Raw genomic sequence first — 22,948 nt, forward strand, 5'->3', positions numbered from 1 at the left:
AACACAGTTAATGGTTTGTTTGCCCCTAAACTCATTCATGTTTGTCTCTCCTTTGTGTAGTTCGGGGACGAAAGCTTAGTGTCTAAGATACTTTCTACATGTCCTTCATCAACATTTGAAGCTACCTCATTGTGAACACTAGCTCTTGTGCACTGACACCTTTGAAAGCTCTACAGCAAGCAACACAGTTGAAGAAAAACCTCCATAAATGGCGCTTCTAGGCTTTAAAATCTCCACAACTAAAGAAAAACCACCATAAATGGTGCTTGTTGGCAAGCTTAGTTGATGAAGAAGCTTGTTATGGAATGCTTTTGCAAGGTAGAAGTCATAGAATCAAGGTAGGTGTAGAAAATTTCCATGAAATCCATGAAAGAAATCTTGAAGAAAGAGAAAAAACCTTGTCGTTCAAAAAAGTAACTCAAGTTTGGTCTCCATTAAAGACTATAGCCTTCATTTTGTCCATCTTACCCTAGATTTTGGTCAAAATTTTGGTCACGACCTGCCAAATAGCTGGAGCCCGCCATTATCCACTGGTTCATGCCAAGAACCTCCATCTTAGTCATATTGTGTGGCAAATCTCCATGTCTAACCATGATTATGGAAGAACTAACTCCTGTGACTAATTTTTAACTCTGGTTTTCACTCCCTAGTTACTGCAACCAGATCTAATGCATCAAAATGACTTCTCACAGGATCTAAACTAATTCTTTGATACCAATGTAATGAAGCTAACCTATTTTAGCCTAAACTTGTCTAAATCCATGACCAACCATGGATGATCAACAAGAAACCAACAAGACAAATTGAAAGGAAAGGAACTAATCTGCACTAATCATGGCTGGCAGCCATAACTAAACTAGGAAAGAAGTATCAGAAAGTTATCAAAACATGAATTCTCCAAATGATCCAATGATCATGCTACATTTGGCTGGCCTCACCTTTTATAGCTAACCTTAGCCAAAATTAGCTAACCCTAATCCTCTAACTATAGTGTAATGAAGCTAACCTAACTAGCCTAAACTGGCCTAGCTCCATGTCCAACAATGGATAAAGAAAAAGGAAATCAACAAGACAGAAAAAAAATGGAAAGGGACTAAAACTCCTTAACATGGCAAGCTACCATAGCTAAAAAAATGGAAAACAAGAAAGAAAGTTCCCTAGATCAAGATGTATTCCAATGATCAAGTGATAATGGTACATTTGGCTGGTTGTCCTTTTATAGGTCAACCTTAGCAATCCCTAGCTAACCCTAATAAGGATTTCTTTACACATGTGTACCCTAATTCATAAAGGTATTTACAAAGGAAAAATAGGGGGGCAAAATTTCCTACATGACAAACCATCCCCTCTTGAAGAAGCTTTGTCCTCAAAGCTGAAATTACATTGATTACAAGGATGGAAACATGTAACAAGGTAGAGTAGAGGCTACATAATCCATGATAAACTCCAAAAGCATATCTTCAATAAATGGTCTTCATAGGATAGGAGTAACTGTCATGAAACAGAGAGCAGGGCTGAATAAGGTAGCTAAAGTAAAATGCCCATAACTTCTGATTGAAGTGTCCAAATTCAGTGTTTGAGGTGTAGATATGAAATACTAAACCAAGGCATCAAGATTTACCCTCAAACCCATATTTTTATTGCGTCAAGGTAATTTAATTCATCACAAAATTTCTATACAGCAAGTTGTCTCCTATTCCAAGACACATGAAATCATCCCAAAATCAACCTAGATCATAAGGAACCCCCAGAAAATGGTTGTCATCCATCAAAGCAATGATAACCTCACCTGAATTAAATGAAAAACCATCATCAAAGATTTCATAAGTGAGGTATTCTTTATAAAATTTATTATCACCTCCAAGATCAAAAGGATGTGATAAATCCCGTCCATAATCCATAGATGCATTCATGTAAATCCCTATAAGAATTAGGGTTTGCATTGGCATAATCATCATGCTCATAACCATAAAAGACATGTTTCTTATAAGATCTATGCCCATACATTCCATCTTGTACTACATATTCATGTCTAATCATGCCACCATAATCGAATCCATAACCATTCATTGGAGTAGCAGCTGATCCCAACATATGCTGTCCATAGACATTACTTCTACTTGCATTAAAGTCTCCACATGCATGAGTTTTATGTGCCCAACATTTCCACATAAGGTAAAAGCACCATGTTTTCCATAAGACCCAAGACATGCACGATTTTCCATGCAACCATCAAAATTTTCATGTTTGTCACCCCTGTGGTACATGCTGTCCATAGTGACCCGCTGGTACAAAATCAACTCTATCTTGGAAAATATTAGTTCAAATAAGGTGTATGATAGCTTGACGTGGAGCTTAGGATGTCTAACATCAAGTGGAAACCCTGATTTTAATTTAGGAGTAGCAATACATCTCTTTGTTTAAGAATTTCCAGAACTGTCCTTAGTAGACAACACCGTGTCCCAAGTACCTAGTTGCATTGTTTTGACCATAACTTGAGAAATTTTGATCAGAATGAGATGTTTCATAGCTTCACTTGAAGCCCACAATTTTTACCTTAAATTAGGAATCCTGGTTTTCATTATTTTGTACCTACACCCCATTCTGGAAATGATTCTCTAGGTCTGTCCATAGTAAACTGCTAGTGAACTATTGGAACAAAATATGCTCTAACTTGAGAAATATGTATCCAAATGAAGAATTTGTTAGCTCCAATCCAAGATTATGATGTCTAGTATCAAGCCCAATTGTCTATTTGTAATTATAATGATGCTACCAATTTCTGTAGAAAATTTTCCAGATCTGTGCCTATTTGGACTGCACCCTGTTTATGCCCTGTTGCAAATGTTTTTGGTACTTCTTATCCAATTTGAACTAATAGCCAGTACCAAGTCACTTCATGAGTAGGAAGGAGCTATAAAATGTTGAAGCAGGTGGAAACAACCCTTGTAATATCCAATATTGAAGCAATTCTTGCTTATGCAAAAACCAAAGAGAGAGGCAATATGAAACCAAGTCAAGATTCACTGCTAATGATACCCATTGTCCATAAGAGTACCAATGAACATTTATATCCTGTCAACCCCACTGCATTACACCTTTTCCCATTCATTCATGTGCCAAGATACATACATTTTCACTAATATCCAAAGTCATATACTTGGCTTAGCATTCTTGCTTTGACCAATATGTTGTAGCCAAGATGATACATTGTCTTCCAACTTTCACATAGACTTGTGGAATGTGTCTTCAGCTTGCAAAGGTCCAAGAATCTTCAAATTTAGCTCTCTAATGATAATATCCAACTTCTTAATCAAGATTCTTCATGAAGAGTGCTACCATGAAATCTGCTAATTCTGAAGGTTGCACTTCTAGATTGTTTGCTAATGTTTCATCACCTAACCCCTTAGGAAATTGACGCAATGGGCTTTGGAGAAGGAGCACAACAAGAAGACCGGCAGGGGGAGGAAGCTGAGCTTGAATTTGTTATGGGGAGATTCAGAGAAGAGGTGATCCCAAAACCCCCCTCGCCGCATGTCCAAGAATAGCAACACGTTGATCCATCCACGGAGAGACAAGCCACACTAAGGGAGAGACAGAGAAAGTTAGTTAAAGAAACCAAGAATCAACTAAGAGCCAAACTGGTCATGCAGCCATTTGCACCCCTCCCACCGTGCTGCGATGACCTCCCTACTAGATTCCACATGGAGCTGGTGATTTGGGAGAGTCAGGAAAGAGAAAAAGACCCATTCACCTTCAGCTTTCTCATGCCCAATAGCCTATGGAGGGTTCTGCTGCTCAAGGTGATGGAGGAGGTGATTGCGACTAGCAGTGGACTGGGACAGAAGTGGTTGGAAGAAAGGGAGAGGACCCCCACTTTGTGGGTAAATGAAGAAGCAGAGTTTTGGCAAAACAAGGTGGTTGAAGTGCCACATATTGTACAGGGATACAACTGCCAACCCCTATGGAGGAGGCGAGTGTGCGACATCAGCATGCTTGCCTGGATGGCTTTTTGTAACACCCTACCCTATGAGAGGAATAACACCACGTTCATGGCGTACCCTCTTAGTAGGATAGGTGTGGATTTTGTTGCCACCCTCCATGGGCGTCATGATTTTCCTATCATCTACAATTCCAATGCTGCCTCCTTCGAACATGCCCTCCTCTTTGACTCGGGAAGCCTAAATGATTCCATGGCGCATTTCCTCGCGGACTTCTCTTCATGCCCCTGTTGAGTGTTGAAATGACTTGTTTTTTGGCTGATTTTTGTTGTTTTTGAGAGCTGAATGGTTGATTTTTTGAGATGATTGATTGATTTGGAAGTGGTTTGAGAGTGTTTTGGATTGTAATGATTGTGTTTTGGAAGATCATGATGTTTGTTGGTGGTTCTGTGATGTTCTGATAGGTTCTGATAGGTTCTGTATACATCTGTTTTGCTCTGTTTTGGTCTGTTTTGTTCTGATTGTCTTCTGTAAAGAGGGAAGGAGTATTAATTGATGAAGAATGAGATATTGTGAAAGCTTATTGAATGGTTTGTGAGAGTTTGGAATGGTTTGAGAATGAGTTATGTGGTTTTGATGACCTTTTGTAACCTTCTGTAGGTCTTCTGTAGAGCTTTTGCTTCTGTTCTGTACTGTTTCTGTTCTGGTACTGTTCTGTAGACTGTTCTGTATGCTTCTGTAAGTGTTCTATGGAATGTATGTGTGACTTTGGGAAAGTTTTCGAGCCTTGGAAAGAGGTGAATACAAGTGCAAAAGAGCTGAAGGAAGTGGAAGAAGTAGCTGCTAAGGACTCAAGTGAAGACTAGAGTGAAGTGACAGTAGTGAGCTATGAAAGGACACTGTAGTGGCTCTGGTGACTTTTCATATCAGACATACCTCTTGGGAGGGGTATCCACGACCTAAGAGTGATTATTGAGAGTGATTTTAGAGAGATTGTAGTGAGGATATGATGTATGATTGATGGAGAGAGAGAGAGAGAGTTAGAGATAGCCAATTCTACTGAAACAGAGTGATTGTATATGAGAGATTGAGAGAGAAGACTATGAAGATATTGAAGATGAATACTATGTGATGTATTTCCATTCAAAGATGGTGTATTCCTTTGCTTTCTTTGTTCTATTGATGGATTTTGTGAAGATGTTGAAGAATATGGTTGATTCTATCAAATCCGTGGGAGATCTACATAATGCTGCATGAAGATTTGTAGTGCCTGGTGTTCTTTTCTTCATTGTGATCATATGAAACATAATAAACAAGCTTGTTGATGTTACAAGATAGATTTTCTTGCAAGAGAATTCCCTTTTCCTTGGTGTTCCTCTCAGGGCTCCAGCCCCAATCTAGCCTTTATAACTACATGTAATTATCTTACGTTACTTAAGTTGCTACTCAAGCAAGACCTGACCCCACAAGAACGTGGCCTACCTCACCTCTTTTTTGACCCTAACGCCAATGATAGCTATGCCATGGCATGTTTAATGATGAGGGCTAGCCTTCTCCCCTCTTTTTGCCTAGCTCTCTTAGAGGATATGAACGACAACCAGTTTACTAGATGGAACCATTCTTTCCTTTCCACCAACTCCCTCCATGTCTGCATGAATCTCAAAGGATACATGCAAAGCCATCAATTTTTTAGCAAATCCATCCGACCCCCTTCTTCGGCTAAATCAAACGAGGAAAATTAGGCATAGGCTGTTGTTTTACTAGTGTAATACTATTCCAAAAAAAAGAAAAAAAAAGAAAAAGAAAACAAAAAAACATCCAAGGAAGAGCAAGAGGAACATTACACATGGAATGGACAAAACAACTCACTTACAGAAGCACTTAGCACCACATGAAGCACAATCAATGCACCTAGGGGTCTTCACGTTAGGCATGCCCCGGTTGCTTCGGTTGACTGGCCCCGCTCCTAACCCCCTCTCCCTTTTTTCCCCCCCACTTCATGCTTAGGGCACATCAAGGACAGGACATACCTAGGGGGTACCACTCGCCTATGGTTAGACCTATCACCCTAAGCTACTTGCACTACACCTCCCTTGCACGAATGGGGTCCTCAAGTGTGGGACATCACCTAGGCTAGCCTATGGTTAGACCCAACTCCCCATTCCACTAGCATGAGCACAATACACTACACAATAAGATCAACACCCCCCCTTATGTAGAGCACCACACCTTTTTCTTCCAAGCTTCACAAAGGCGGCAAACTATCGACTTTGGAGGACCTCGTCAACCACTTGCTATCCATTAGGCTTCTCCAACCAACCTTGTTACCAAGCTTGCATGAGCACCCAAGTTTACACGTGGCCCTACCCTTACACGATTGCCAACTGCCTTTTAAACCCCAATAGCAAAAGCCAGGAGTGCCATGGGACTGGCACCCGTCTCGGAGGGGGGTAATGTTAACCCCAAGTCAAGAAGGTGGAAAAATGAATGAAAAAGCGGGAAGAAGATGGAAAAAGAGCAAAGACACACAAGCATCCTCTAAAGCTAATCTGGGGCCAAAAGTGCAATTTTAAATGAAAGGCGCCTCAAAAAACTCCCAAACTTTGTGTAAAAGAGCGCTAGGCTCCCTCTTGTGCCAATTGGAAAGTATTAAATGGGTGTAGGCTAGATGCACAAGGCTAGAAAGAGGAAATAGACAAAGGACCTTGCCACAATGGCCAGTCATGTAAAAGAAAGGGACGGGTGCCCATGGGAATTTAGGGTTTTGTATATAAAGTTCAAAAAGTGAATGGAAGCTCATTCTTTGGTGTGTGGCTAACAAGAGCTCTTATCTTCTTCTCTTCTCTTGCATGCGCGGCTATGGTGGATGGAGCTTGGAGATGGAGGAGGCTTGAGGATGCTTGAGCTAGCATCCAAGATTGTGGAGCTACTGGTGTGTGTGAGAGGGAAGGCAACTCATATCGGCATTAAGGTAAGCTCACTACACTCGTAGGATTGATGGCGCATCGGCTAGTGAGAGATAGCCATTAGAGCTCACTTGGAACGCTTGAAACTATAAGCGGTCCGTGGGTCTTGGCGGTTGAGCAAAAGCTCCCACAGATGCTTTTGTCGATAGGCAATCCCTTTTGCTCCATTTAGCAGCACGAGGAAGAAGAAGAAGGAAACATTAATTTGTGATTTGTCCTACGCCAAGAAACAATGACGACCTCCAAGCACCTCTCCGAATGTAAGAGCTCCGTGTTTCAGAAGAACGTCCTCAAGAGAGGAGCCGTTCTGGAATCCATCGCTACCAAGAAAGGTGGCTAGTACCTTGTCAGTCCCATTATGCTTGGCTTCTTCATCTTTGTGGTTATTGGATTAGCTTTACTGTAGATTATTAGAACTGCTTCAAGTGGTGGGATGGCATAAACTTCACTCTTTTGCTTCATTTTGATGAGAAAAAGAAACAACATGAGGTTGAATCTGTGTCAAAGCATGCTGAGCTACATATTTGTGAGACTCGGGCTCCATTTTCACGAGATCTTGGGTGAAATTTGGAGGTCCTACCAGGATGCCACTAAAGGGACCTCGTTCGATACCATGTGATCAATGAAGGCCTTGGCATGGGCAACATTGCTAGATTCATGAATGAATCTCATAACCCTGAGGATAATTATTGGTACACTTATTCATGCTTGGAGCATTAGAAGAAAGTTGTCATAGCTGCAAGTGAGGCCAGAGCTGGGCTGAGCAGGCTACTATGGAGAGGGCCAATGTAGAGGTTTAATGCTGTTTGTGGCCAGCTTTATGGAATTTTGGAGAAGATCAAGAATCTTGTCTTTGCTGAGGACATCTTCTTGAGCAAGCTGCAACTTGGAATTCTGTGTTTCAAGGCCAACAAAGTCGTGAGGAAGAGGTGGGATGATATTCTCAGATTCCCTCAATTCACGTACGGGAGTGGAGGCATCTTGAAAAACTTATTTCATGATAGTCATTTACAGTAGATATTCTCAAATTTCCTCATCTTGATCATGGTGCTTTTGGCCTTTCATGCTTCCTAAAGGCTCCTCATATCTATAACCAACAAGAGAAGTGTGGTTTATGTAGTAGATTTCATGGAAAAATGTGTTTTGCTCTAGGGTACTGCTTGAGAATATGGCATGCATGCTAGTCAACTTCATATCAGGGAAAAGCCTTGAATTCTAAAGGAGTTTGTAATTCATTGCTGCCCACATCAAAAGCCTTGGTCTGTCACTATTATCTTAAAAAATATTCAGCTTTAATTAATTTGATGCATAAACTGCCTTTTCATGCTTTTCTCCTGACTGGAAAAGAATTTGCTAGAATGAAAGAGTTGTGGTGGATTGAAATGTCATTACAGCTCTAGTTGAGTTATCAAAAGTTGTATTAGAGAGTAAAGAAGAGCCACTGGTGTTCAACAAAGCTGTTGAGGAGCTCGAAAAGCCACTGCTGCTGCTGTGAAGGCAAAGGGAAAACCCTAAATTTGTACCAGATGCAGAATCATACCAAAATTGCTAAAGGAAGCAAAGTCTGTGATTGAGGCAGGAGAAGATGGTCCAGTAAAAGGGAAAAATAGAACTAGAATGAATATTTCCAGAAGCTGACTCTGAAAGAGTGGAGACAACATTAGCAAAGCTCACTAGATAGTCTAGGTTGTGCTCACTAGGTTGGCACAACACTGCCCCCATAGCAGATTTAGAAGCATTGATTTGCACGTGAAAGGTAATGGTCCAATCTAGGGCTCGTAGAATTGGTGCTATGGTTAGAGCCTTCTTCAACTCTTCATATGCTTGTTGGCATGCTTCAGTCCATTCAAAGACAATTAGCAGCTTGTATAAAGGTGTGGCTATCAATGCATAATTCAACACAAATCGTCGATAGTATCCCGTATGGCCTAAGAAGCATTGGACTCCCTTGTAGTTGGTTGGGGGTGGAAGGTTGACAATAACCCTGACTTTCGATAATCTGTGGCAATGCCATTCATTGACACCACGTGGCTGAGGATTCATCCATGCTTTGCCCAAAATTGGCATTTCAAGGGGTTCAAGGAGAGATGATATAGGCAACACTGCTCAAAGACTGCTTGGAGATTATCTACATGTTTCATCCAGGTCGAGTGAATACATAGGTCATCGACAAAGACTTCCAACTCCTTGCAAAGCATGTCTTTTAATATGGTGCACATGAGGCATTGAAAGGTGGTAGGGGCATTAGTCAATCCGAAAGGCATGACTATGTAAGTAAAGATGCCCCACTCGGTGGTGAAGGCAGTCGTATGCCTGTCAGCAGGATGCACTTGCACCTGATTGTATCCTAAGAAGCAATCCAAAAATTTACAAGCCTCCTTTCCCACCACTCTTTCAAGCATGTGCTCAATGTATGGCAATGGATAATTGTCCCTTTTAGTGCCAGTGTTCACCTTCTTGTAATTGACACACACTCTAATTTTTTTGTTTTTCTTCATCATGATGACTATGGGTGATACCCAGTCCGTGTGCTCAATTTCGTAAATCAATCCGACTCTCATTAGCTTATCAATCTCTTCCTTGATAGCATGAGGGTGCTTTGGATTCATTGGGTACGGTTGTTGCTTCACCGGCATTGCATCTAGTGTCATGGGTATATTATGAGTCACTACACTCGAGTCTACCCCTTTAAGCTCTTCCAAGGACCAAGCGAATATGTCTACGTACTCTCGCAAGAGAGCGACAAGACTCATTTCTTCTTCCTCAGTCAAGTCATTGGCAATGAAGGCTGGTTAGGGTGTCTCCCCTTCCTCGGCTAGGTTCACCTCCTTGACCCTAGCTAGTCGATTGGCTCGCTCATTTGCCCTTGTTGTTTGGCACCCAACAGGATCACTACCCTATCTCCTTTCTTGAAGTTCATAAATCTTTTAGGGAGGTCCCGCGGTTTTCACTATTTGTCTATTCATGTATCCCTGGGTTGGTTCACATTTTCCTACTTCAATCATCTATGCCTTAGGTATACGGGTAGGCCCTTATTGGTGCGTCGCGGGTCTTGGGCGGCCTAGGTATTTTTGGGTCACTATCTAAGCTTACCTCCGACTCAGAGTTGAACTTGCCATCTTCGCTAGAAGAGGGGGTCTCCCCTTGTGGTCGCAATTCAGATGGTGATTCTGTCCTATGCACCAGTGTCACTCCTGGTTGGGCTAGGCTTGCTTGCTCAAGGTCTACAACTCCTACGTGTTCTAACCAAGAACAATCACAATCCATGCACATGATCCCTTGCTCTTTCCTGTAGACACTCCTTTTCTGTGGCTTGGAGTCTGCCCATATTTGTTCTATTTCATGTCCCTCAGTGTTGTATTCTACTGTGTCTATCTCACCCTAACTTTTGTCACTGAAGGATTGGCAGTCTTCATTCTCGTTATCAGAGGCCTCTACATTAGACTGCTCATCATCGCCTAGGGCTTGGTATATCTCTTGTCATTGATCAAGGACTAGGGCCCAGTTGTACCTAAGGTTCAAGTCATGCACCTTGGTGAACAGCCCAAGGACAGCACCTAATCTACCAAGAGAGCAGGCCTCATGGTGGAATCTACAATGCCCGTGCCCTTAAAAACTTGCGAGAAACACCCTTCCTCTCAACAAGAAACCATGCTCACACACGCAAGAATCTGGCACACGAGAAATATGGCCATCATCTTCATCCTCACTCTCTCCTTCTTCCATGGAAGAAATAAAGCAAGAAAGCACAAGAAAGGAAAGAGAGCAAGAGTTGTGCCAATGCAAGAGAGAAAAGAAGATATGTGCAAGAAGCTAGATAAAGGAGAGGAAGAGAAGTTGTAACTCCCCAAACCACCTTTTTTCACAAATTGCATGGCTCTTCATTTCCACCTTTTCATATTCCTTTAAGGGTTTGTTTTACATGAGAACTCTTAGACCTTAGAAAGGAGGCCTATGAACATTGAAACATTAAAACCTTTCAACTTTTGCAAACACACACACTACTTCTCATGCTCATGGCTTTACAATGCGGACCCACTAAAATGCTATGGAAAATTACAAAGAATATTATCAATGATAGCTGCTTGAGTTTTCTTTTTGCCGATGTAGACCACATTTTGTACCTTTTTCTTGCATAAATTTTGGGTTATCACTTGGTCCATTACCACTTGGATTCGCCCAAGAGATCCTGGAGTGGTTTGAAGTTTGTTGTTGAATTGTTAGCTAGCTTTTCTGTTAAGTACTCCAGAGCCTCCTGGAGTTCTCTTTTGTTGCTTTGCACTTAGAAGGCGACGGGCTTAGGTCTCCCAAGAAGGGTTCCTTCCATCATGCAAACTGGTACGGAGGGCATGCCATCAGACGTGCCCATCATCTTGATGGCTTGCTCATATGCCTCTTGACCTGAGAACTGCAGATCGATCGTAGCAAGGACATGCATCCAATCTTGCTCATCCTCTCGGCATGGGATATACTTGGTCAAGGGCCCATAAGACTTTTTGACTTGAGCATCACCCTTGAGCATCACGGAGATGGCATCCAAGTTGATTGGTGAGGTCTTCCAAGTGTCCATCTCTACCCTCACAGCTTCCGTTCTGTTGCCTAGGAAGATCAAGCAATTACCCCAATCTTCAATAGTTCTAGCATTGTGCATCCATAGGGTCGGCCTAACAGGATATTGTAGTCCATCCCCTTCATGACTATAAAATCAACAGAGAACTAGACACCCGCGATTTTCACCGGCTAGTTTTTAAGTACCCCGAATGGCTTCACTCTCATGTCATTTGCTAACGTGACATTAAACTGAGCAGTCTTGATAGGTGGTTTCCCCAGGTCTGTAGTATTGCGTGGCTCAGCACACTAACCCCAACTCCCATATCTACGATCCCCTTTCTCGTTGTGTCGCCTAAGGCTAGGACTGGTAACAATGCATGCATCTTGGTGCCTTCCCAGAAAGAATTAACATACAAGGATTTCGGCACAGAGTGCAGCGTTAGACTCGGTATTTGTGTTTCTGCATCATGATCGTGCAGATCTGCAGCTTGTTCTCGTGACCCCTCAACCCACTTATTGAGGACTTGCCATAGGGTGGGATGTTGTTTAAGCAGGTCTCCCAGGCTTAACGTCACAGGGGTGGTCACTAGCATTGTAAGGAGGTTGTCGGCTGCTTGTCTCTCTCCTAAATTAGATTGTCCTGGCCAACAACCGTGGTGATTGATTTGTGGGCCTGCAACATCAAGGCTTGGCCTAAGCGGTGCTGCCTATGGTGCGGTTGCATCTCTTGACTTTGGTCGAGGGGGTGAGACTGCCGTGCTTATGCTGTGGAGATCATCAACCTCATCCTCTAGGATGGGCTCAGCATCCCTTAAGTGCTCTTGGGCCTCTTTCACCCAGTCCTTCACTTTCTCTATGGCCTCGAGTTGGCGCTTCGGATGCAGGTATTCCCCTACCTTGGCATTTCCCTTTTCAGTAGTCTTGGGGGCTGAAGTTTCTGCCTCTACGTCCACCAACATGCAGAGTTGTAGCACTCTCAGTTTTCAGTGTGATCTTAGCTTCTGACCTCTTCTTCCTTCACCTACGGCTCTTCTTCCCTATCACGACTGCATCAAGGTTGTTGGGTCCTGGTAGTGATATGCCGGCCTACTTCATCTAGGCACGGGTCATGACCCACAATGGGATAGGTGTGGCCTTCCCATTGAGGTTTTTGACACCAAACAGTCCCAATGGAATACATGGCATGCTAACTAAACTTGAAGAAGGTTTCCGCTTTGGGAAATCGAAGAAGAGATGAGTGATTCAGCCACTCAACGCACCTTAGGTTAGCTTTGTCTCTGTTTTGCTACTCCCTCTCGGGGCAACATGATGAGACATGACTTGGGTGACCACAAGTCCAATAGATGATTGGATCCTATGTCTGCCCTCCTAGGCCTCTACCTCGTCCTCTCCCCACCAACACCATCACTAGTACTGGTCAATAATCCATAAGAACTGCATTGCCCTCATCGTCGTGAGAGACATAAGGGTATAAGTAAGTCTCTTCCTCATTTGGCTCTTCTACGTAGTGGATTGGAGCGTTACTCGGTGGATGGGTCACATTGAGACCAGGCGGTCTAGGTATGCCTATAGGATTTATGTCCACCCTAGGGACAGTCGGCTTAATGTTGTTAGGTGCAAGAAGGGCCAATGGGGCTCCCCTTCTAAAGAGTGGCTGCGGCCTGTTTGCTAGGTAAGGCTGGCCATATGGTTGGGAGTACGGAATTCTTTTGGGCAATCTACAATGCACGATGTCGTGACCGAACCTGTCGTAGTTAGCGCAAGGTCTCAACTAAGGGTCTTGACACTCGGTTAGTAAATGGTCTCCACCACAATAGACACATTGGACATGTGGGCGTGTTGGTTGTCTCCACATGTCTTGCATCTTGGTTATCTCCATCTTGACATCAGCCATTCATCTTGGTGGCTTTTCCCTTATCTTGGGATGATGGAGTTGGTCGTTCACTAGAGGCTGACACTCTCTCTAAACTTCACAAGTGGGTTTCTTCTCAGTTGGAGCTCTTGGAGCTCGGCTCTTTCACCTAATCATCAACTTTGATGGCTTCCTCAAATACCCTAGCTAGCATGTCTCGCTGCAAGCTCAAGTTGGCTATCAAAGCCTTATACAGTTCCTCATTTCGAATTCTGTTGATGAACACAGTTGAAACTGCTCTTTCACTCGGTTGTTCGCCCATAGGGATTCTCTTGAAGAGACTCCTCACGTGGGTTGCGTAATCGGGAATGTCCTCGTTCTCTTTCTACTTGACATTCATCAGTCGTAATAGCAGATTATTGGAGTATCCAGGCTTGGAAAATCTCTTGATGAAGAGATTCTTGAGGCTATTGAAATTTGCTCGCTCTGCGGCATCTAAGCTTGTATACCAAGTCCTGCCCTTATCACCTAAGTAGAGCCAAATGCTTGAGAGCGCTGAGTCAAGTCATTGAGGCCATTGGCTTTGCAGACTTGCTTGAACTGCTCTACAAAGCTGTATGGATCGAACTACTCAAACTACTCTACAAAGGCGTTAACCCCAAGTCAAGAAGGCGGAAGAATGAATGAAAAATCGGAAAGAAGATGGAAAAAGAGCAAACACGCGTAGGAGGCCTAGGGCCAAAAGCGTAATTTTAAATGAAAGGCGCCTCAAAAAACTCCAAAAATTTGTGTAAAAGAGCGCCAGGCTCCCTTTTGTGCCAATTGTAAAGTACTAAACAAGTGTAGGCTAGAGGGACAAGGCTAGAAGGGGGAAATAGACAAAGTAAAAGAAAGGGATAGGTGCCCATGGGAATTTAGGGTTTTGTATATAAAGTTCAAAAAGTGAATGGAAGCTCATTCTTTGGTGTGTGGCTAACAAGAGCTCTTCTCTTCTTCTCTTCTCTTCTCTTCTCTTCTCTTGCGTGCGCGGCTATGGTGGATGGAGCTTGGAGATGGAGAAGGCTTGAGGATGCTTGAGCTAGTATCTAGGATCGTGGAGCTACCGGTGTGTGCGAGAGAGAAGGCAACTCATATTGGCATCAAGGTAAGCTCACTACACTCGTAGGATTTATGGCGCGTCGGCTAGGTGAGAGATAGCCATTAGAGCTCACTTGGAATGCTTGAAACAATAAGTGGTCCGTGGGTCTTGGCGGTTGAGCAAAAGCTCTCACATTTTGATTCCCTTGCTGGGACCAATGGATTCAAGCTTGAGCACTTGCACACCTCATATCGAGCATCAAAGTAAGGGATTCATCCCCGAAACAGAGCTTGAGATAGGTAGGAAGGTTGGGTGCTTTGATCTTCAAAACAAGTAAGTATTTTGGGTTCGTTAGTTTGTTTGATGATTGGAAGACATGGAGAAATCATTTCAGTTTGTTGCTTTCGATTCTTGTTGAATTTAGTGTAGCATAGGATTAGGAAATCAAATCAGGAAAGGGTAGGGTTTACTGTTGCAAAATAGGCAAAATAGGGTATGAATCATGCAAAAAATGGCAAAAATCTTGATTGGAATGCTTAATGTTGGAAAATGAGTGACTGGGAGCATCAAAACCTTAATTTGATCTCATCATCAGAGAGCCTGCCGCTCACCTCAGGTATACCAATCATTTTCCTTAGTGCCTTAGTTGGGATTTGGAAGTTTGTGCTTGGAGTGATTGCCTAAATCATGAGATTTGATCGAAATCATCGTTGTGCGGCATTCATCACGCCACCTTTGGCTTGTTTGAGCGGCCATTGTTTGCTGAGTCCCAGACTCCGCCCTTGGACCCTGTCATTTGTCCGGCTCGACCCGAAAACCCTAATTGGCCCTCAGCCCATAGCCCACTCGGCCCATTCAAGTGACGGCACTCGGCCCCTTTGATCAACTTGACACTCGACTTGTAGCCCACTTGACCCCATTTACCAGTTCAGCCCTCGGCCCAAGACCCAACTCGGCCCTAGGCCCTAACATGTGACTCAGCTCAAGTGCCATCCAAGTGACGGCACTCGGACCTCGGCTCACGAAAAGTTGTTGTTCTCGGACCAATGTGATTCGGCCCGTTCGTGATGCCAGGAGGCATATTCCATGGTGGATTCCGTGAGGTTTTACAGTGGATTCCGTAAACTTAGATGACCGGGGCTCATACACAAAGAGGATTCTTTGTGCGAGAAGTTGATGGGACGCCTGTCCTTTTCGGGCGTTTCATTAATTTAGTGTGTACGTGGGTGATTCCATAGCGGGTGATTCCGCAAAATGCATATTAAATTAATAAACGCTTATGAGTTTAGAGTGCGCACTCGTAATAAATTAAGGTTAGGATTTATTTCTAACCAGTTGATTTATTTATGTAGCTGAAGACTGCTAGGTATTCACTTTTGTCGGTTTAATTGTATTATTTTACTAACGATTGTGAATGCTTCAGTTGATGTGTAGAGATAGCAGCAGTGGCGGAGGAAAGCATTGGAGTTTAGCGAGTATTAGACCTTTGGATTATATTTTGATAGGCACCACGCCTATATTTTGTTATGTCTATTGAGACATCGATTATTGATTATTATTTTGTATACGCCTATGTGCACGGATATGTTATTTCTATTTTGGACATTGAGATTGGGCGTGCCAGACTCTATGGGCACCGTCCATTAGCTTTATTTTCCTATTTTTGTAGAAAGCAAACTCAAAAGCTAAAAGCTTGTCATATTTTTGTAAATTGGGCTATTATTGAGCATGAAGATGGAAATATACATAAAATACATGCTTTGTGAAGCGCTCACACAAGGCGTGGGGGGAGATTGAACCCAATTGGTCTCTTGCTTCTTGTCGTTCATGCTTTTACATTGTTTTTTGTGCAAAAAGGTAGAGTTCATTGTTCTTGGGGACCTTCCGGGATTCACTACGTGAGCATTCTGCTACCGATCTCTGCACCAGTGGTATCAGAGCGGAGCTATCAAGAGCTTCCAATCGCTACCAATCTCGAAGGAAGGCGGAGCTCCAGGAACGATCGGGCTCTACAGTCAATCTCATCGCGAACCGTCGATACAGGCAGACTTCTAGCGATCAAGAACCCCTGTTTCTACTGTCAGATCGTGAAGGACCAGGTTGTGCAGGCAGAGGACCATGCATCCATCTCCTTCATCAAGTCGTGGAAAAACCAGAGATAAGCTTCATTATTCTTCTAATTATTTCTTTCAAAAAGCTTAAGAGAAAGCTTAGAAGCTTGGTTATCAACAAGTAAATCAATCGATTGATCTGGAGGAGGCCCGAAATTTTCGTGACGTGAAAAAACGGCCTCTCCCCCCCACAAAATCTGACGACTGATCATCAAGCTTACTAAGCTTAATTTTCTTAAGTCAAGCCAAGCTTTCTGCAAGTCACACAGGGCAACAAAGTCACCAAACTCCGGGTCCTGCACACCAGAAGTCAAGTTCAGCAAGTCGATTGGAATCAAGTCCTGCAAGTTCATCAAGTCGGCCTAAGTTCTACAGGTCAACAACTCTGTAAGTCGGCTAAGTCTGCAACTCTGCAAGTCAGACTAGTCAACTGGAGTCAGAACTGACTAGTGCTTAAAACTCCTAGAAGGCTTGTTCCTACGCAAAAACTCTGAACTGGAAAGTTGTTCGTGGCAAGGTGTTCTACCTATCTACAGGTCCGTTGAAGTATTTTCAGCAAACGAAGAAGGAAATATTGCAGATTTTCTGAAAATTGAGAAAGAAATACAAAAAAAAAAACATAGCCTTGTAACCCCGAATTTGAGCTACGCTCATCCCGCTAACCTGATTTTGAGTGAGAAAGGTTTATTGAGTTTTACAGGATGACGACCCCACATATGGATGATCCTATGGCTGAAGACGACTTACCTGAGCCTACCATGGAACAAAAGTTGGATCTAATCATGTTACAATTGGAAGAAGAATGAAGGGCTAGGCAAGCATTGCAAGAGCAATTGACAAAACTACAAAGAGCGTCTACCGACAAAGAAGAACCTCAAGCTGAAGATTTGATTCGCCGTACCATCGATGCCACTCTTGAAGCACAAACCATTCGCAAGGAATCAAAGATAAGTAAACGAAGTTTCAAATTTCGCACTTTCAATGGCATACGAGAAGGAAAGACTATTTTATCATTCATTAGCCAGTTTGATGACTATTTCCATGAGGAAACCTATCCAGAAAAAGATAAAATCAAGTGTGTTACTAATCATCTGATAGACAGAGCATCACTTTGGTGGACTGTAGTACGCAAGAGCATAGAATGTCCTGCTACTTGGGAAGATTTCAAGAAGAAGTTCATGCAGAATTTCCTTCCATCGCAATTTCATGAGAAGGCTATCAAACAATGGGATCTACTTCAACAACGGGATCGTGAGCCTATTCCACAGTATACAGAGCGTTTTTGGAATGCACTCCTACAGCTACGCATGCTTGAAGACATACCCGAGGCGACACATAAGCGGAAGTATATGTCTGGACTTCTTGGACATTAATACACTGAAGTGAACATGTTAATTCCACAGCAATTCCAAGCCAATGGTGATCATGGATCTAAACAATTCAATTCCAATTTTAGAAGGTTTAATCCAGGTCGTTTCTCATCACCATCTTTCCGTAAGAATTGGCCTAAACCACCTGCATTACCATCCAATGTCAATCCAAATCCTAAGCCTATTGCACAAGCAAATCCAAATGTACCCAGACTTCCAGCCATTGCAAATAATGTAACCAAAGCCAAGCCAATAGTATGCTATAAATGTCACCAGCCGGGGCATCTCGCAGTAAATTGTCATTCAAAGAAACCACCAGCACATATCAAGTATCTTGGAGCCATGGACGAAGACGAGCATGAGGATATGCCGGATTTCACTGAAGATGAGGATGATACTACTACTACTTCCGACACTTTACCAGGTATGCCTACTCCACATTCATTGTTGACTATGAAATGTTTGGTGCATGGAAATGAAAGAACTATCTTGCATGATGACGGTAGTACTCATGACTTTATTTCAGCAAAATTGGTAAAGGAATTGAAATTACAGACTATACCTACGCATTATCTCATAAAAGCTGCATTTTTAGGCACTAGGTACAATGGCACACAAGAAGTACAAGATTTAGAGATTCAAATTGGTTTATACATTGAAAGAAGAAATTTCTTAGTTGTTCCATTACAGTCAAGCGACATTATCTTAGGAATGCCCTGGAGACACCAGCATAATCCAAATATAGATTATTCCACGCACACAATGAATATTAATTTTCAAGGAAAATCTATTACATTATATGGTATGCATGCATCTAGTATTTTTCCACTGCTTTCGGATACTCAAGCAAAACATGCACTACGCAAGAATACTAAATCATATCTCATTTGGGTGAATGAATTGCAAGCAAAGGAAAATCATATGCACCCTAGGCATAAGGAATTTCTTGCATATTTTAAGGACTGTTTTGCAGAAGACCTACCACCAGGTTTACCACCTTCACGACCACAAGACCATAAGATTGATTTAATCCCTGGCACACAATCACTTGCAAAGCATCATATAGGCACAATCAAATAGAGCAAAAAGAAATCCAGAGTCAAGTTGAAGATTTACTAAATAGGGGCTTAATTCGACCTGCCAGTTCTCCATTCGGTGCACCTGTACTCTTAGTCAAGAAAAAGAATAATACTTATCGTATGTGTATTGACTACCGAGCTTTAAATAAGATCACTGTAAAGAATAGGTATCCTATACCTATAGTTGATGACCTTATGGACAAACTGCAAGGATCTTCTATATTTAGTAAAATTGACCTTAAGTCTGGATATCATCAGGTGAGGCTAGATAAATCTGACATATTTAAGACTGCATTCAGAACACAGTTTGGCCATTATGAATTCTTAGTCATGCCATTCGGATTGACTAATGCACCTGCTACTTTCAGTAGAATGATGAACCGTATCTTTTTGAAATATCAGTATTGTGTGATTGTTTTCTTTGATGATATTTTGGTGTTTAGTTAAAGTGAAAAAGAGCATTATGAGCATTTATCATTAGTTTTTCAATTACTGAAAGAAAATCAATTGTTTGCAAATCCTGAAAAGAGTGAATTATTTAAGACAGAAATTGAGTATTTAGGTCATATTGTATCAAAAAAAGGAATTAAAGTTGATCCTAAGAAAATTGATGCAATATTGCATTGGCCTGTTCCTAGGACCTTTAGATTCTTAGATTCTTCGGAGAGGGAAAGATTTACAAAGCCTAAGAAGGCCCTATAGGGTCTATACTTGGCAAAAAGTTTATGGGTGAGTGTGGTTTTGCAACCACATGAACCCTTGGAGAGCTTTGGGCTTGGGGTAAAAGGTATAGAAGGAAATTATTATCTTTCCTTGCACTTCCTCTACTTTTTCTTCTCCTTCCCTACTCCTCCTTCACTCCTCTTTTTTCCTCCCTTTGTACCCTTCTACCTCCCTCTATTCCTTCTTTCTTACCTCTTTTCTCTTCTTCTACCCTATTTCACTCTACTCTTCTTTCTCTTCTTTATCTTCTTCCACCCTATTCCTCTCTACTCTTCCTCCTTCACCCCTCTTCTTTTCTTTATCTTCTCCCACCTTATTTCTCTCTACTCCTCCTCCTTTACTTCACTCCTTCTCTTCTTTATCTTCTCCCACCGTATTCCTCTCTACTCCTCACGGAACAACATCCAGGGCCCATGATGATGGTTTGAATTGGGGTCTAGGGGGGGGTCCGTGGCGCCATGATAGGGAAAAAGTGGACTGCTCAGAGCCTACGTGGCCTATGTCGAGACCATCAGGGAAAAGAAGATATTCACGGGGTTGGGTGGGCGAAGCGGCTGCAGATCTGCCACCGCAGACTGGTCCAGGGAAGAAGGCACGTGGGCTAGGTGGCGCAGGCTGCCGCCAATGCAAATAGCCACAGGGGAATAAAGAAGACCCGTACGTTTACAGGGAGGTGGTGATGCTGGAGACCTGGCGAGAGAACAGAATGGAGGCCCAGGATTATTGGCGGCTGCCTACTACATGCGAAAGGCACAGGCAATGGAGGTCCGCACACCCCTGCAATGGGGGGAAAAAGCTTATTATATAGTTGGGGGGAGTGAAGGGGTTTCTATCCTCATGCTCCGGATGGGTGGCAGGAGTATACCGGTTTGGAGTCATGTCCTCTCGCATGGACGGCGAGCTCGAGATGATGACGAGGGTGAGAATGACGTTGGTACTGACGACTGTGATGATGATGTCGGCTCTAATCGTTGTGGAGGTGGTGGGAGATGACGGTTTCACCCGTCTTAGAAGCTTTATATACTATACTATTGTATATTACTAATGTATAGTATATTACTAATGTTAACCTATACTAACATATTCCATATTTCTAACGTTTTTAATTTACCCTTACTAACTGACTAAACTTACTTAATCGACTAACTCCTTCGACCTCACCCTACTAACACACCTACTAATTTTTGACTACCACTACTAGATCTAATCCTCGGAGGTGAGTGCCAATGTCAAGAAAAAAACGTGTTTTCTTGGAATGTGTGAGGGCAGGATGAGGGCGATACATTACACTAGCTAGGAGGTGTCTTCGGATTTGTCCACAAAAGTTTGATGGACTAGTAACTGCTCTTAATACTCAAGTGAAACCTCAAGATTTGAGTTTTGAGAAGTTTTGTGCATTATTGTTGGAGGAGGAGTTGAGGTTGAAAGCCCAAGAAGGAAGCAACAATGGACATGTTGCATTCTCTACCAATGCAAAAGGCAAAGGTGATTCCTTCACAAAAAATGATGGTGACAAAAATAAGAAGGGCGGTAAAAAGAAGTTTCAAGGAGAGTGCTTCTACTGCAAGAAGAAAGGACATGCAATCGTAGATTGTCATGTCAAGAAGGCAGATGAAAAGAATGGTTCCCTTAAAAGTAAAGGGAAAGAGACATCCAATATGGCTGAAGCAAAGTTGGAGTTATTCATGGTGACCATTGAGGAGGTGTGCTCCTCGGTGCAAGAAGAATCTACCACTAACTCATGGGTGTTGGATAGTGGGGCCTCCTCTCACATGACCAACAATAAAGGTCTATACAGCTCTATGCAGCCTCTACAAGAATCCATCACTATGACGGTTGGAAATGATGCAAAATGCCCTACTGTGGGCACATGCACTATTTCATTTGTTGCTACAAATGGTGATGTCAAAAAGCTTTCAAATGTGTTGTATGTTCCTGAAATTAGGAGAAATCTGTTATTAGTTGCTGCCATAACTGATCTTGGTCATGAAGTGAGGTTCAAGAAGACAGGTGCAGAAATTCTTGACAATGATGGCAAAGTTGTTGGCAAAGGAGAAAGAAGGAACAACCTATATGAGCTAAGTGCTCTTAGAGCCACCGTTGGGGTGGGCACAAGTAAGCTTTGGCATGAAAGGTTTGGACATATTGGATTTGCAGTGTTGAAGGAGATGCACAAGCAAGGTATGGTTGCTCACCTACCTGCAATGACTGAATTCAAGGAACCATGTGAAGCTTGTATGATGGGCAAGCAACATGGAAAGGCATTTCCACAAGAAAGCAAAAATAGAGCACATGCTTCTCTAGAGTTGGTGCATGCTGACTTGTGTGAAAATATTTCTACACGGGCCTTGGGGGGATCTTCTTATTTTATGTTGATTGTCAATGACTACAGTAGGAAGATGTGGGTGTACTTCCTTCATGATAAGACTCAAGCTTTTGGTAAGTTTAAAGAATGGCTAACACTTGTTGAGAATGAAATAGGGAAAACTATGAAAAATTTTAGAACAGGTGGTGGTGAGTTCAACTCAAAGGAGTTTGAAGACTTTTGCAAGAGCAAAGGGATCAAGCGTCAATTGATGACGTGTCGCATACCTCAGCAGAACAGTGTTGTGGAATGCAGGAATCACACCATTGTGGAGATGGCAAGATACATGCTAAAGGGCAAGGGATTGCCTAACCATTTTTGGGCTGAAGCTGTTAATACTACAGTCTACATTTTAAATCAGAGCTACACAAAGGCTCTCAAGGGAAAAATACCTCATGAGGCTTACACTGGTAAGAAACCATCTGTCTCACACTTCAGAATTTTTGGATATGAATGTTATGCACATATTCTAGATGAGAAGAGAAACAAGTTATGACCAAAAAGTAGAAAATGTATCTTCTTGGGTTATAGTGATGAGCAAAAGGCTTACAAATTATATGACCAAGAGGAAAAGAAGATCATCGCGAGCTGTGATGTGGTGTTCAAGGAGCAGCTACATACAGTGGAGGAAGAGAAGGAAAGGTCTTCCACTTTATAATCAATCAAAGAAGTAATCCACAATGAACCTGTCCTGAGAGTTGTCCCTATCCTTAAGGAGGAGGAAGCATTATCTTTAGATGATGAGGAAAAAGTTCACCAACTTGACATCGCCCCGCGGAAAAGCCATTGCCGTGTTGAGTGAAGCAGCTTTATGACCACAATAATCATATGCCCACATTTATTGAGGAGAAGGCAGACCGAACCAAGGAGGTCTCAGAGAATAGAGGAGCAAGGAGGGCTTCTGCTCACATA

General features: G+C 42.5%; 1 pseudogene; it reads left to right on the forward strand.

The window, feature by feature from the left end:
* The first annotated feature begins 7,139 nt into the window (after window positions 1–7,139).
* Window positions 7,140–7,349, forward strand: LOC148011719 (uncharacterized; annotated as a pseudogene).
* The last annotated feature ends 15,599 nt before the right edge of the window (window positions 7,350–22,948 follow it).

The sequence above is a fragment of the Lygodium microphyllum genome, chromosome 28 (assembly GCF_053477565.2).
Source record: "Lygodium microphyllum isolate KBCC chromosome 28, Lygodium_microphyllum_v1.1.10, whole genome shotgun sequence".
Classification (NCBI taxonomy): Eukaryota; Viridiplantae; Streptophyta; class Polypodiopsida; order Schizaeales; family Lygodiaceae; genus Lygodium; species Lygodium microphyllum.